This window comes from Myotis daubentonii, chromosome 10 (genome assembly GCF_963259705.1).
Source record: "Myotis daubentonii chromosome 10, mMyoDau2.1, whole genome shotgun sequence".
NCBI lineage: Eukaryota > Metazoa > Chordata > Mammalia > Chiroptera > Vespertilionidae > Myotis > Myotis daubentonii.
In genome coordinates, this window is record NC_081849.1 from 72,324,940 (window position 1) to 72,340,829 (window position 15,890).

General features: G+C 39.1%; 1 protein-coding gene across 5 annotated transcripts in view; it reads left to right on the top strand.

Annotated features, from left to right (window-relative positions):
- The window catches only part of KMT2E (lysine methyltransferase 2E (inactive)), a 91,405-nt gene that overhangs the window by 11,470 nt on the left and 64,045 nt on the right, over window positions 1–15,890 (top strand). For 4 of the 5 annotated variants that reach the window (XM_059712771.1, XM_059712773.1, XM_059712774.1 and 1 more), the window contains exon 2: window positions 14,240–14,312. The exons of the other annotated variant lie outside the window; for it this stretch is intronic. The gene's annotated coding sequence lies outside the window, so the exon portion shown is untranslated. The remainder of the gene's footprint in view (window positions 1–14,239; window positions 14,313–15,890) is intronic. 5 annotated transcript variants of the gene reach the window in all.

Genomic DNA, 15,890 nt, shown 5'->3' on the forward strand with positions numbered 1-15,890 from the left:
AGCCCAGAGAGTTCCCCCAAAACCTTCTCATCCCTGTGTGCTGGCGCCATTTTGGGGCTCAGCCCATCTAGTTTTGTAGATGATGTAATAAACATAAAATTCTTACCACTTTTGGCTTTGTGCATACCTTCTTCGGTGACCCTGGCACTGAGGTGATCTCCATTTATAGTATTTATATATTTTTCCTATAGTGCTTTATGTAGATACTGTAGAAGTTCCTTACCCTTCATTTAACCAAACTACAGGACTAATATTCCTTTAAAAAATTTTTTTGTTATTGATTTCAGAGAGGAAGGGAGAGAGAGATAGAAGCATCAACTATGACAGCACTCCACACGGGATCGAGCCTGTAACCTGGGCTATATGCCCTGACAGAATTGAACCATGATCTCCTGCTTCATAGGTTGATGCTCAACCACTGAGCCATGCTGGCCGGGCTCAATATTCCTTTTTTTAAAAATACTAATGCCTGCCCTGGCTAGTGTGGCTCAGTTGGTTGGAGCGTGTTTGATTCCTGGTCAGGGTACATACCTAGGTTTTGGGTTTGATGCCTGGCTCCAGGATTTAAAAAAAAAAAACACCCACAAATGCCCATTGCATGTTGAATGATGCAAACTAATCTTTGCTGTTCCCACTGTTGAATAGAATGCTTATAAAAGTCATATGATTGTTCCTAAATTGACTTATCCTATTGTACTTATATTGTGTTTATATTCTTTAATTAGATATTACATAAACCAATGGTATGAGTGTGAAGAGAGAATTGTTTAAATAAAAATGAAGTTAAATGCTTTGGGAAACTAAATAAATTAATTACTGAAGAAAATTGTTGTTGTTAAGTATCTGTAAGCTTCTGGTCAGATGGCAGTGTAGGGATATTGTGATTCATGGTACTAGGTAAAGTATTTAGCCCTGGCACTTAATAAATGGTGGCTTTTTTTTTTTAAATATATTTTATTGATTTTTTACAGAGAGGAAGGGAGAGAGATAGAGAGTTAGAAACATCGATGAGAGAGAAACATCGATCAGCCGCCTCCTGCACATCTCCCACTGGGGATATGCCCGCAACCCAGGTACTTGCCCTTGACCGGAATCGAACCTGGGACCTTTCAGTCCGCAGGCCGATGCTCTATCCACTGAGCCAAACCGGTTTCGGCTTTTTTTTTTTTTTTTTTTTAAGTTAGATATGGGTAAGATAGCTAGAAGATTATGGGGAAAAATAATAAAAATCTGGAAGGAAGTCTGCATTCACATTACTCTACAAGTGTCTAATTGATTGTCTGCCTTGAAATACTCTAAAACCAAAAATCATAATTTTTTTTATGATTCTTTTTTTTTTTAAATATATTTTATTGATTTTCCACAGAGAGGAAGGGAGAGAGACAGAGTGTCAGAAACATCGATGAGAGAGAAACATCGATCAGCCGCCTCCTGCACACCCCCCAAGGGGGATGTGCCCGCAACCCAGGTACATGCCCTTGACCGGAATCGAACCTGGGACCCTTCAGTCCGCAGGCCGACGCTCTATCCACTGAGCCAAACCGGTCTCGGCTTTTTATGAATCTTTGTTAACTGTTTAATGAACTCACATACTCCTAGCTTCTATTTTTAATATGTAAATTTCTATTTTTTTTTTTAACTAAAAGGGGATGGATCCTTTGATATTCTGTAACTGTCTTTTTCATTTAGTATTTTGGGAATCTGAAAATTCTTTTGTAAAATCTGACTCTGGTTTGTCTAGTGGGGACCATATCTAGATGAAATGACAGGTTTTATTTGGAATCTAACAGATACATTCAAGTGTCAAGGTTCAATAACTTTTGCTATCTTGTGAGATTTAAATTGTTCTCTTCTTTTGGACCATTCTAACTCTAATAATATAAACTAGATTCATTTACTGACAAATAGTTAAATGCCCTCTATGTGAAAGTATCATGGTAGCTACTAATTTTGGCTTGCTGATTTTGCATGTACTTCCTAAGTGAAGTAACTGATGACTGTGTTGGCTAATATCTCTAAATTAGAGGCCCAGTGCACGAATTTGTGCACTGGTGCTGTCTGGCTGGCCCGCCCTGTTTGGGGTTGATCGGGCTGGGCTGGCTGGGGAGAGGGGACATGGGAGGCTGGCCAGCTGGTCCCGCCCGATTGGGGTGTTGGGGGCTGATCAGGGACCCGGCCGGCCAGAGCGGGGGTGCCGATCAGGGCCTGGATCAGACTGGTTGGCTACTGCAGTGCACGTCATAGCCACCGGTCATTCTGGTCATTCCGCTGTTCAGGTCTCTGGGCCTTTTATTTATATATAGATATATAGATAGATGTAGATATATAGATATAGATATAGACTAGAGACCCAGTGCATGAAATTCTGTGCACTTGGGTGGGGGAGCGTCCCTCAGCCAGGCCTGCGCCCTCTCCCAATCCGGGATCCCTTGGGGGATGTCTGACTGATGGCTTAGGACATCCTTAGTGCTGTTGTGGAGGAGGGAGAGGCTCCTACCACTGCTGCTGTGCTTGCCAGCCATGAGCCCGGCTTCTGGCTGAGTGGCACTCCCGCTGTGGGAGCACACTTGACCACCAGCTCCTGCATTGAGCATCTGCCCCCTGGGGGGGTCAGTGTGCATCATAGTGACTGGTTGTTTTGCCGTTGGGCAGAAACCGGCTCTCTGACATCCCCCGAGGAGTCCTGGATTGCAAGAGGGTGCAGGCCAGGCCAAGGGACCCCCACTGGTGTATGATCAGGGCCAGCTGTGACGTGGAAGGTTGGCCAGCTGCGGGAGGGGGGGGGGGGGTTCCAGGGCATGTCCGGCCCGTCTCACTCAGTCCTGATCGGTAGGACCCCAGAAGCAAGCTAACCTACCGGTCAACTATCTGCCCCCTGGTGGTTAGTGCATGTCATAGCAAGTGGTTGAGCGGCCTTAGCATATCATTAGCATAGTAACGCTTTGATTGATTTAATGGCCAACTGGACGACTGGACATTTAGCATATTAGGCTTTTATTATATAGGATCAGTTTGTAGAGTTTTTAAATTTTAGCCTATAATTGTTTGGTGTATTATAACCTAGTTGCTACATGTTAGTAGTAACCTATTATACAGTGATGCAGTAATTGCTTAATTTTGAATTCCAAGTTAATACTGGTAATTTTAACTTGGAATTCCAAAGTATTATGGAAATGGCATGATTGTGCCAAAACACAAAAGTTCTTTGTGTAATTACTTTCAGAATACAAATCTGAGATACTGTGATATTTATTCTTTAAGTTTAATCTAGACTGATGGTTGATATTTAAAAAGAAATTTCTTCTGATACAGCCTAAACTTATCACTTACAGGGAGTTAAAAGTTTACACCGCTTACCTCCTAAAGTAAATGGTTTATTAAGGATTTGGGGGAAAGTATTTAATAAGAGTGGCTAGTTAGCTCAGTACATGTTGATTATTTTTTTTATTAACACATAACCTCTTCATAGAAAGTTCTTTAAATGAAGTTTGAAAGTGAAAGAGGGTGTAAGCTTCTCTCATAACAGATATACCGGTCACTTATAGCACTCATTGTAATTACTAACTTCATTCTTGATATTTTTCCTTTTATTGTAAATTTTCTTAGTGATTATATGCCTTGTGCAAGATAGGCTACTTTAAAAGCCTGTTTTCAACAAGATGCAGAATAAGTTAATGAACTTCCAGATTTTTGTTTTTTTATTTATATTAATATATAAAGAGGAAGAAGTGATCTTTGAATACTATAAGTCTTGTAATTAAAGGATTGGGGAAAATGCTGTAGAAGTAAATGGTTTAAACCAGTGGTTCTCAACCTTCCTAATGCCGCGACCCTTTAATACAGTTCCTCATGTTATGGTGACCCCCAATTTCGTTCTTACAAATTGAACATAATTAAAGCATAGTGATTAATCACAAAAACAATATGTAATTATATATGTGTTTTCCGATGGTCTTAGGCGACCCCCAAAGAGGTCGCGACCCACAGTTGAGAACCGCTGCTTTAATACAGTTCCTCATATTGTGGTGACCCTAACCATAAAATTATTTTCGTTGCTACTTCATAACTGTAATTTTGCTAGTTATGAATCGTAATGTAAATATCTGATATGCAGGATGTATTTTCATTGTTACAAATTGAACATAATTAAAGCATAGTGATTCATCACAAAAACAATATGTACTTATATATGTGTTTTTCGATGGTCTTAGGCGACCCCTGTGAAAGGGTCGTTCGACCTCCAAAGGGGCCACGACCCACAGGTTGAGAACCGCTGTCTTAGAAGGTAAGAAGGAATTAGAGGCAGGGTATAGAGCAGTAGTTCTCAACCTTGGCTGCACATTAGAATCACCTGGGAATATTTTTTAAATCCTGATTTCTGGGCCTCGTCCTCCGGAAATTCTGTTTCTTTCTTATGGGGTGGAGCCACAACATTAGTAACAAAGAAACAGAATTTCCGGAGGACGAGGCCCAGAAATCAGGATTTTAAAAAGATTCCCAGGTGATTCTAATGTGCAGCCAAGGTTGAGAACCACTGGTATAGAGGAATGTTTTAATCAAAGGATTACCCTCTTCATCCCCCAAGTATAGCTATACCTGGCTATGGGAGGGACACCTTACTGTGGGATTAATGGAATCTACATGTGGCCCGGCCTTCCTAATGTCATTTACATTGAATGGGCATGAGGTCTGACAATGGCTTGTAGAACAGAGTATGAGCCCTAGCTGTTGGCTAGAAATGTCCTTAATAAACATCCTTATTTAAAAAAAAAAAAAAATGACTAATTCTAGGCAAGGTAATAACAATACAGAACTCATTAATCAAAGGCAGTTACTTAAGAAGACTACTCCACCCTTGATTAATTAGATTGCCCTGGCCTACCTCATTTAAATGCTTTACAAGCAACTTAATTTCATTAGCTTATTCCCTAGCACCTAGAACAGTATCCAGAACATAGTATATGCTCAATAAATATGAAATAATAGAATAGTTGCCATAATTGGGTGGTGGTGGTGCTTAAATAACACTCAAGATTTCTTATAATATTTGGAGACAAGGTACTCAGAACTTAATGGTGATAAGCTGGAAGGGTTATTGTCAGAAATTATTCAGATAACGAAGATGATAGTGGGGGCCATGGAAACTGAGGAAGAATGAATCTGAAACACTTGGGAAGGCACAGAAGACTTGGATAACCAAATATAATAGGAGACTAGATAAAAAGTAGGATTAAAAAAAGAACTGGGGTACTAATGGGTCCAAATAAGAAATGGAATGGAAGAAGTTGTGTGGAAAAGATTCAGTTTGAAGTTTGATTTTAGGGCACATACCTAGGTTACAGGTTCCATCTCTAGTCTGGGGAGAGGCAGGGTGTGAGTAAGGAAGGCAACCAATGTGATGTTTCTCTCTAACATCGATATTTTCTCCTCCCCTCCCCTCCTGTCCTTTCCCCTCCTCTCCTCTCTCCCTCCTCCCTCTTCCTCCCTCTCAAGTTAATAAAAAACATATCCTTGGATGAGGATTTAAAACAACAACAACAAAAAAACCAAGATGGATGGAGAGTAATACTGGGGAGGATTGTGCCTTGAGGGCCAGCCACATTTTAGCATAATAAGGGAAAGGGAAGCAATAAGAAAAAAAAACAAAGTTTCCAGAAGGAAATCAATCACTAACATTCTTCAGTGGCAGGTATTTTGTTTTGTATTGTTTTGTTTTTAAGCAGTATCTTAGCCACTATGGGCTTTGAGAGCTAATATGTAAACTATCTTAGTGCTTGCTGTAGGGTGAAGTAGATGATTTAATTGTGAAAGTTATGTATCTAACAGCTGATTCAAAATAATGTGTCAAAAATATAAACTAGTGGTTAAAAAACATACATTTTTTTGGAGGTTACAAAGGGAAGAGATTAGTAGGGGGATAAGTTTTACAGCTAGAACAGTTTTTTTAGTTAACCTGGTCAGATTTTTGTTTATAGATGAGGAAACAGTCCTCGGGAGGTTGATCTACTAGAGACCTCAAAAGCTAGTTTTGTGATAGAGATGTTTAAAGTTGGGAAGTTGAGAAGGCTTCAAGGAAGCACTATTATTTAAATGATTCTTGAAGATTTAATGAGATACTTATTTGGTGGGATGGATATAAATAAAGAAAAATAACTTTATAAAATTTGAAGGGGATGAGCAAGGACATGCCAACAATAGGAAAGAGACTGGCATAATTTATATATTGTAATGTTAGTATGGAATAAGGTAACCTGGTAAGTTCCAAGATTAGGAACTTGACTGTAAGTACTGTGAGCTACTCTGCTTTTTTGAAGAGGTCAAAGTTAGGAAACTAGTGGGTTTTGAAGTATATTTTGTTTAATTTTTAAGTAATTGTTCTAGAATAGAGCACTGGAGTGAATGTCCTCTCCTACTTCCCCCTGCTCTCTTTTTTTTTGAGATAAGACATCTGTGTCACAGCCCAGACCTACTAAATCAGTATCTCTGGGGTGAGGCTTAAGAATATGTCATTTTCTTTTATATCTATTGATTTCAGAGAGAAAGGCAGAGGGAAAGAGATAGAAACATCAATGATGAGAATCATTGATCGGCTGCCTCCTGCACGCCCCCTACTGGGGATCAATCCTGCAACCCAGGCACGTGCCCTTGACTGGAATCGAACCTGGGTCAGGCTGATTGATGCTCTGTCTACTGAGCCAAACCACCTAAGGCAGGAATATGTCATTTTCAACTGCCAACCCCAGATATATGAAAAGTAGCAGTTTGTGGTTCTGTGTTTGAGAACCACTGGTTTAAAGGTCAAGTGAAAATAGGGAGAATTACAACAGACTTTAACACTTCTTTTATTATTCTGGTAGACTAGGTCTGAGATAAAATGTAGATGGATCAGAAAGGTTTGTTCAGTTCCTGTTAATTGGAGTTGGTGCCCATTATTTTTATTGTTTAAAATGTGTTTTTATTGATTTTAGGGAGAGAGAAGCATTAGTGTGAGAAACATCGGCTGCCTCGTACACCGCCCCTACTGGGGGATGGACCCTGTAACCCAGTCATGTGCCCTACCCAGAATGGAACCTGAGATCTCTGGATGCTTGGGATAATGCTCAACCAACTGAGCCACACAAACTAGGCTCTATTATAAAAGAAATGATTCAAAATAGTGATATGCCTGGCCGGTGTTGCTCAGTGGTTTAGCATCGACTCATGAACCAAGAGGTTGCGTGGGTTGCAGGCTGATCCCCAGTAGCGGGTGTGCAGGACCAGCCGATGTATGTTTGTCTCTCATCGATGTTTATCTCTCTATCCCTCTCCTTTCCTCTCTCTCTCTAAAAAAAAAAAAAAAAAGGATGACTTATCTGATGGAATACTTCTTTGAATGCTAAAAGAATAAATAAAGCAAGCCCTAGTTGGTTTGGTTCAGTGGATAGAACATTGGCCTGAGGACTGAAGCCCAGTTGGCGCTTATGGTAGGCAACCAATCGACGTTTCTTGTTCTGTCTCTCCCCTTCCCTCCTACTCTCTCTAAAAATCAATAGGAAAAAAATATCCTCTGGTGAGGATTTACAAAACAAAAAATAAAAACAAGAATGAACCAACTTAATAATCTAGTAGTATATAAAATATATATGCGATGCCCGCCTGGTGGGGCTCAGTGGATTGAGCGTTGGTCCCTCTGGTTCATTTCCCGGTCCATGTGCTTGGTTTATGTGCTGTGGGCTCCATCCCCAGTAGGGGGCATGCAGGAGGCAGCTGATTGATGTTTATTATTGCTGTTTCTATCTCTCAAAAAAAAAAAAAAGCAATAAAAATGTAATTTATGTATTTATACGTGTGATTAAAAGAAATGCAGGAGCTTTGTTGTTATGTTTGATTTTTAATTACAACAAACTTTAACACTTCTTTTTGGAAGAGTATTGTTTTCTTCCTTTGGACAAATGGAATTTACAAGTGAAATTAATTTCTTACGTTACATGTTGAGTCAGTAATTATTTTCTTTTAGCCTGTGATGTTTCAAACTATTCTCCAGAAAGCCTTAGGGTTTTCATGCAACTTAACTGGTATGTGGATGATATACTGATACGCAAGCAGGAACATACCCTTACAACCCTGTTTAACCACAGACAGAAAAATATGTCATAGCAAATATGAGGAACAAATGCCTACTGTGCCCATTAGCAGACATTACTTGTGGCCTCCTCTCATTATACCTGGCTGTGGCCTCCTTAACACAACACATCATGTTGACACTAGCAATCACTGAGAAAACTATAGGAGATTAAAACAATTTTTTTTATTCTAGAACAAAATAGGTGCTTAGATTTCTGTGTACAATTTGATCTGTAGGAAAGTTTCTGTCAATACTCAAAATTTGAAGGTCACCATTTTAATGCAATTTATAAAATTAAAATTAAATGTGTATTTTTGAGGTAATTATAGATTCACATGCAGTTGTAATTCTATGTACCCTTTACCCAGAGAAATTCTATGTACCCTTTACCCAGTTTTCCTCAATGATGATAGCATCTTGTAAAGCTGTAATACAGTTTCGTGACTAGAATTATTTTTTTCTGTGCCCAGATATTTTGTTTTTTTATTTTTTATTGAATTTATTGGGGTGACATTGCTTCACAAAACCACATAGGTTTCAAGGATACAACTCAATAAATCAAATCATCTACACACTGCATCATGCGCCTATCTCCCAAAGCAAAGTCTCTTTCTGTCCCCATTTATTCTCCCTTTGCTCACATCCACTTACCCACAACCCCCTTTCCTCTGGCTATTACTAGAGGGAATATGTGTTTATGTGTTGTGTTATATACATATATAGATATACATATATGTGTGTGTGCGTGCGCTTTTTTTTCTTAATCTCTGCCTTTTTTCTTCTAGCCTCCCAACTCCTCTTGCCTCTGATAACTGTCATACTGTACCATGTATTCATGCCTCTGTTTCTATTTTGCTCTCATGACCAAAATATTGAAATTGATACAATCCACACATTTTTGTTCAGGTGTCCCCATTTTAACTTTCGTGTGTGTGTGTATCACCTGTAGGTTCTGGTATCCACTACCATAATTAACATACAGAATAGTTTCATCCCTACAAGAATCCCTGATGTTGCCCTCTTATAACTACACTGATCTGTTCTCCTTTTTTATAATTTGCCATTCAAGAATGTTATATAAATGGAATTATACCTTTGGGGAGTGGTTATTTTTTGTGGGTTTTTTTCCCCTACTCAGCATAATTTCTTTGCGATTTATCCAATGTGTTACATCTATCAGTAGTTTGTTCCTTTTATGTTGCTAAGTAGTGTTCCATTTAATGTTATGTTTTTATTTGGTAGTTAAACCACATTGAATATGCAGCTTCAGAATTTTCCTTTTAGAACATGTTGTTGCCTTGGCTGGTTTGGCTCAATGGACAGAGTGTCAGCCTGTGGACTGATGGGTCCTGGGTTCAATTCTGGTCAAGGGCACATGCCCAGGTTGCTAACTGGATCCCCATAGCGGGCATGCAGGAGCCAGCCAATCAGTGATTCTCATCATTGATGTTTCTATCTTTCTCTCACTCTCCCTCTCTCTCTGAAATCAATAAAAATATATTTTAAAAAAAACCAACATGTCTCTCATTTTCTTTTGTTAACTTCTCTGACTGTTTTCTCCTACTATCTCAATCCCCAACTCTCCCAGGACTACTGAGATCACAATTTAAAAGTTACTCATGTAGATAATAGTATTTTTTAAAAAAATACATTTTTATTGATTTCAGAGAGGAAGGAAGAGAAACATCAGTGATGAGAGAGTCATTGATTGGCTTCCTCCTGCACGCCCCCTAATGGGGATCAAGCCCACAACTGGGCATGTGCTATTGGCCGGAATTGAACTTGGGACCCTCCAGTCCACAGGCCGATGCTCCACTGTGCCAAACCAGAAAGGGCAATAACAGTATTTTTTACCAGAAATTTCAGAACCCATTGAAATGCGTGGTATTATGCTTTAAAGTGCTCACAATTTTTTTACATAAAAAATTTTATGTGCCAAAACCGGTTTGGCTCAGTGGATAGAGCATCGGCCTGCGGACTGAAGGGTCCCAGGTTCGATTCCGGTCAAGGGCATGTGCCTGGGTTGCGGGCACATCCCCAGTGGGAGATGTGCAGGAGGCAGCTGATCGATGTTTCTCTCTCATCGATGTTTCTAACTCTCTATCTCTCTCCCTTCCTCTCTGTAAAAAATCAATAAAATATATTAAAAAAAAATTTTATGTGATTATTATAAGTTTGAAAATTCTTTTTCTGCATTTGTATATTGAGCAGTACATTCTAAGATATATAGTTGTAGGCCATATGGCAAGTGAAAAAAGGGAATAGGTAACTTTTAAAATGAAAACGCTTTTGTTAGTTTTATTCTCTGGTATGAACAAAGACTAAACTCATTTTAAGAACAGTTTTATGTGTGTAGGAAAAAGATATCGTACATTTATACCTGTAGACTCTGATCTAATCAGATTTCAACCACTGAATTGCCCCTTGTATAAAAGGCCACATTTTACTAGATTTTACACCAGAGGTTAGTGATCTCTAACACTTTGGGGCATGACAGATACTAATAAAAAATAATAGAAATGGGCCTGGTCCAGCGTTGCTCAGTGGTTGAGCATGGACCTATGAACCAGGAGGTCACCATTCAATTCCTGGTCAGGGCATGTACCTGGGTTGCAGGCTTGATCTCCAATGTGTGGTGTGCAGGATACAGTTGATCAATGGTTCTCTGTCATCATTGATGTTTCTCTCTCTCTCTCCCTCTCCCTTCCTCTCTGAACTCAGTAAAAATATGTTTAAAAAGATAGCGGGTAGAAAGAATGGTGCCGCCTTACTCAGTGGATAGAGTGTCGTCCTGCAGACAGAAGGGTCCCAGGTTCGATTCCGGCCAATATCTCTATTGCAGGCTCCTTCCCACTCGGGCCCTGGTCAGGTTGTGCGTAGGAGGCAACCAACCGATGTGTTTCTCTCACATCAATATTTCTCTCTGTCTTTGCCTCTCTCTCCCACTCTCTCCAAAAAATCAATGGAAAAATATCTGCAGGTGAGGATTAAAAAAAAAAAAAGAATGGTATCCCCTTAAATAATGCCAAACAAATAGATCACTATATTATATTCATGTATTTTTTAAATTAATGGACTTTATTTTTTAGAGCAATTTTAGGTTCACCTCAGAATTGAATGGAAAGTATAGAATTCCCACATGCCTCCTCCCATACAGGCACAGCCCTGCTCACCATCAACATTCTTCATCATTATGGTACAGTTGGGTGGAATTGTACTAAATATGACAGTGAAACTGTGAAACTCTCTGTTAGTGCATGAACATGTGCTTTTTGAATATTTAATTTTATATATAGGTTTCCATTTTTCAAGTAGGTCCACCAACATTAACCCTGACTATAAGAAGACAGATTTTTCTAGGTATTTTATTTGCTGTGAAAATATTAGTGTAAGTTGAATTGGTGAATTTGTTTTCAGGAACCAAATGGTTATTTAAGGGAGACCCAAGTTAAAAATATTTTTTCCAAGTTAAAATGTAACTGGGTAGATAGGTAGTCTTTGCTTAACAAATAGTTCTGTTTATAAGGAATTGAATATACTTCTGCATGCATTGGTACTCTCAAATTTGGAGCGTGGTTCCCTTAATATATGGGTTGCTTTCAATTCACTAGTGAGGTATCTGTTTGTGAAAAGATTGGGGAATTTGAATATATCTATTCTTTTATTATGTGCTTTATACCATCCCGGAAATATTTTAAGCACAAATTTTAGACTTTAAACCCATGCATCTCTACTTTGGTAGTGTTTTAAATGCATTGTTGTGAAATGGATTCATGTTTATAAGTAGACCAGGTTTGGGAAAAGAACAAGGTGGGTTTTGATAATGTTCTCTCATTTAGTGTGCCAGACGTTCTGGAGTGAGTCTCTTACATATTTATTTAATTTCTCTTTTTGAGAGAGAGAGAGACAGTTGTCAATTTCCCCCTGAAGTGTAAATTCTAGATTATTTATTTGACTAATTATCTGGCAAATTTTAATTTCAGACAAACTAATGTGTAGGCTCTGAAATCAGACTGCTAGGGAGCAAATCCTGATTGTACTATTTATTAGCTATGGAACTTTGGACAAGTTTAACCTCTCTGCCTTATCTATAAAATGGGGATAATAAATATATGTACTCTTTGTAAGGATTAAGGCTCTTTGTAAAGATTAAGCATTGTAAGCAATCAGTATTTGTTAAAACAGTTATAACCTCAGTTGAGTATCAATCAGGTAAATGCTAATGGAGCACTGTCTGATACTAATACTAACCCAGTTGGAGAAATACATAATTGATTCTGTTGTCAATTTTTTTAAAGCCTTTTAGAATCTGATACTTATTCTGTTGTTTCAGTGATCAGGAATAATCTGTTAATGTACTTGGACTAAGATTTAAACTGTAAGATTATCAACCTAACCTACCTCCATTTGAGTTGAAGCCTAGAATAGTGGAATGACTTGCCCATAGTTTCATAGGTAGTAACTTGGTAACAGGTCTTGATCAATCAGTATTATTTTTATTACTAGTGGCCTGGTGCACAAAATTTGTGCATGGGAGGGGGTGTGTCCTTCAGCCCGGCCTGCACCCTCTCCAATCTGGGATCCCTCTCACAATCCAGAACTGCTGGCTCCCTGCCTGCCTGCCTGATTGCCCCCAACTGCCCTCCCCTGCCAGCCTGGTCGCCCCTAATTGCCCTCCCCTGCAGGCTTGGTCACCCTCAACTGCCCTCCCCTGCCAGCCTGATGGCCCTGAACTGCCCTCTCCTGCTTGCCTGATCGCCCCTAACTGCCTCTGCCTTGGCCCCCACCACCATGGCTGGGGCAGCCAAGGAAGCCAAGCCTCCTGCCCACTCTCTGGCCAGCTTGGCTTCCTTGGTTGCCCCAGAAAGCCAAGCCTCCCGCCAGCTCCGTGGCGGCCAGCACCACCATCTTTGTTGCATCAATTTGCATGTTCCCTCGTTATTGGCTGTGGGCGCCGCCATCTTTATCGTGAAGTGATGGTTAATTTGCATATATTCTTTTATTAGATAGGATACCCTAGTCAACTGCTAGAAATAAATCTTAAATGAATACGGGGGCAGTGTAATTTCTAACCCTCCTATATAATAGAAGCCTAATACGCAAATCGACTGAATGGTGGAATGACCCGTTGCTGTGACGCGCACTGACCGCCAGGGGCAGATGCTCGATGCAGGATCTGCCCGCAGGTCCCAGGCCAGCCAAGGCAGTTGCCAGTGGGAGCCCCCTGATTGCCCTGCTGGTCGCCCCGCAGTGGGAGGCAACTAGCAGGTGCGGGTGGGGCAGCCAGGCTGGTGAGCGGGCGGCACCATGCCAGCCAAGGGTGGGGCCCACTAATCGCCCCACTGGTTGCACCATAGATTGATCCTGATCGCCAGCCAGGCCTAGGGACCCTACCCATGCATGAATTTCATGCTCTGGGCCTCTAGTTTATAATGAAATCTGGTTTATGGTCCCTTACAATTTCTTTCAAGTTTCTTTAATTCATTTCTATTAGTAATTTCAGCCCAAAATTCATCTCTTTATTCTCTTAGTAATACATGCCGAAAATATAAACATTGTGTAAAGTGCTTATAAAGGACAGAAAGGTAATCATAAATGACCCTTTCCTCAAAGAGATTATTTTAGATTGGGCACTTTTATTTGTAGTGTTGGAGGAAAAATTTCCTCGTATTTTCATCCTGTCTGCCTTTGAGTATCATATTCATCTTTTCAGCAGTACTTTTTGTTTTCTGAACTTTTTAACCTAGTCTTAAAAGCAGCTTTAATTATCCAGTTTTTTGATAAGAGTGTTTTCTAATTTAATGGCTTTTCCTTGCCTTTTATCTTGTTTTTCCTACTTTAGGGTTTTGTTTGTTTTGGTATTGTTGCCATTGTTTTTAAAAGCTAAGTCTGTTTTTAATATTGTATTTTCCCAGTTTGCTTTTAGTTTGTTTTTTTTTCCAGCTTTAATTGTTGCCTTTAGTTGTGTTTACATTTATATGTATAAAAAAGTAAAGAACAAATTTATTTCCTTAAGAATTAGCTGCTATATTTGTGTGAGTCCCTTCGGTTTTAGGTGCCATGTTTGACAAAAGTACCTATAATTTTATGCCATTTAAAAACAGCTCAATATTCCTATGTTCACTTGGTTTCTAGGTCTATTCTGGATAGCAGGTTTTGTGAAGACATTTATTCTTTCTTGGACCTCAGATTTACCAGTCATCTCATGGTATTTCCTTTTATATTATTTTTTTAAAGGTTGTCATTTATTCTCAGTGTATTTTGTATATATTTTACTTGCCAGTTGGATAAACCAGTTTTTTTGATTCACATATAAGATGTGAAAGTTTTGTGCTAATTGTTTGGATTGTATTGAATTGTTGTTCCTCTAGTTACACATACTGTGTCATAAGCTCACATCTTTTCTGCTTACTACATTGGTTTTCTCTTTCCTTATTTTTTTAAGGCACAATTATTTGACTCTAATGAATTTATGATTTTATTAAGTATCAACTGGATTTTTAAACTGTGAGTTTCCTGGGTATAGAGTTTTTGATATAGTGAAGTTATTTGCCAACTTAGGGTCTCAATAGATATGACCTCTTGTCTTCTGACCCACTTGTGAGCAAATAACTGAGTTCTTCTCTATTGAATCAAACTCAGAGTCTGTGATTCTGTTTCAGATGTGGTGATGTGTCTTTGTCCTGGGGATGAGCTTCTGTGTTTTTAGAGAGATGCTTTTCTGGGAAAGGTGTCATATAGTTGTTTTTGTAGCACTTAATTGTATAGATTGGCAGCTCATTTGATTAATGAGGCCAGAGCTGCAATTTTACCCCTGGTGCTCTAATTCATTCACCAATATTTTGTAGAATAGCTTTTATGTCCCAAAAACTGCACGAGGGCTTGAGAGACAGGCAGTACTCACACAAATATAAGCTATTGTCTGAAATAGGCTTATGACAAACTCTTTACTGATGTTTAAAAACAGCTTAAATGTAGTGTTTATTGAGGATTGTATATTTATATAAAATAGGGTGTGCTACTAAGTACATACTCAAAAAATATTCAAAAAAAGTTGGAAATAGTTACCTAAAAGAATACACAATCATTAGCTTTCTGCTTCCCATTTTTTGTCTGGCTTTAATGTTTTTATTGATTTTATTTAGAGAGAGAAAGGAAGGGAGAGGCATAGAAACATTGATGAGAGAGAAACATCAATCGGGAATTGAGCCCCCAACCCGGGTATGTGCCCTGACCAGGAATTAAACTGGTGACCTCTTGGTTCATGGGTTGACGCTCAATCACGGAGCCACACTGGCTGGGTATACCTATGGTTTTAAAAAAAGCAGCTAGATATTTAACAGCATCTACCTAAAATATAAGATTTCCTATTATTTTAACATAAAAGTAAAAGAAAACATCTACCAACTAGTTGTTACCAAGAGGAAGAAAAAATATTTTTTAATTGTAATTGTTATCTGTTATTATGTCCAAGTTCCCAGCATTTTAAAGATATATAGAATGGCAGTTGAATAGAATAAACTTACAGTTTTGTATATTGCTTGTATTTAATTGTTTTTAAAGAAAAATTTTTTAAAAAATTGATTTTTTACTGATTTCAGAGAGGGAAGGAGTTAGGGACGGAGAGAGAAAGAGCGAGAAATATCAATGATGAGAAAGAATCATTGATTGGCTGCCTTCTGCATGCCCCACACTGGGGATCGAGTCCGCAACCTGGGCATGTGCCCTTGACCGGAATCGAGCCTGGGACCCTTCAGTCCGCAGGCTAACACTCTATCCACTGATC